The sequence below is a fragment of the Bactrocera dorsalis genome, chromosome 5 (assembly GCF_023373825.1).
Source record: "Bactrocera dorsalis isolate Fly_Bdor chromosome 5, ASM2337382v1, whole genome shotgun sequence".
In the NCBI taxonomy this organism is placed as follows: domain Eukaryota; kingdom Metazoa; phylum Arthropoda; class Insecta; order Diptera; family Tephritidae; genus Bactrocera; species Bactrocera dorsalis.
This window is the reverse complement of record NC_064307.1, coordinates 73721992-73723128: the sequence shown is the minus strand read 5'-3', so window position 1 is coordinate 73723128 and position 1137 is coordinate 73721992.

Below are 1137 nucleotides of genomic sequence, written 5' to 3'. Positions count from 1 at the left end.
ATTATTAAAAGAAAAATTATTTTAAAAAAATATTGTTAACAATAACAAGCAATTATTACTGCTATTTTATTATTAAAAAAAAAAACCATTCAAAGTTATTAAAAAAAATAAAAAAATTATTAAAAAAAATAAAAAAATTATTAAAAAAATAAAAAAAATTATTAAAAAAATAAAAAAAAATTATTAAAAAAAATAACAAAAAATTAAAAAAAAAACCTTAAAATTTTTTTTTAAATTAAATATTATAATTTTTTAAAATTAAAATTATTATTTTTTAAAATTAAAAAAAAATTTAAAAAATAAAAGAAATTTTAAAAAATAAAAGACAATTAAAAAGAGAAATTTTAAAAGAATAATTAAACAATTTATTAAGAAGCAATATAAAGATATTTAAAAAAATATCTATGTATTTATAAAATGTTGATTTATTAAACAAAAAATTAAGAGCCGTTAAAAACTTAATAAATTATTATTTTTTAATAATTTTAAACAATTAAAAAAAATATTAAAAGAAATATTATAAAATTTGTTGAAAAACAATATAAAGAAATATTATTAAAAAAGTGATTTATAAAAAAATTTAATAGCTGTTAAAAACTTTTATAATATAACTTATTTTTTAATTATTTTATTCTATTAAAAAATCATTAAAGAATTAAAAAAAAAATTTAAAAGAAAATATTACAAAATTTGTTGAAAAACAATATAAAGAAATATTATTAAAAAAGTGATTTATAAAAGTTATTTATTAAAAATAATTAAAAGCTGTCAAAAAATTAAATAATTTATTTTAATACAATATTTAAATTTATTAAAAAGATATTTTTCCGCATTTAACAAGCAATGACATAAAATAGCAGTAATAATTCATATTAATGAACAAAACATATACATACATATGTATGCATGTACACATATGCGGCTAAGCACTATATATCAGCGTCAATTTCCAAAGTCTGCAATAATTTATTTCTTAAATTTGTATAGTAACAACAAAAGCAAACTAGATTTTGGAAACCTGTAGCCAAAATTCTAATATTGTTTGTCCGCATTAATTAGCTGTTACCTTAGCTTTTCCACTTCTCATACAACACAGCCACAAACCAACACTGTGCGCATGCGTTCCCTGCCAAATCG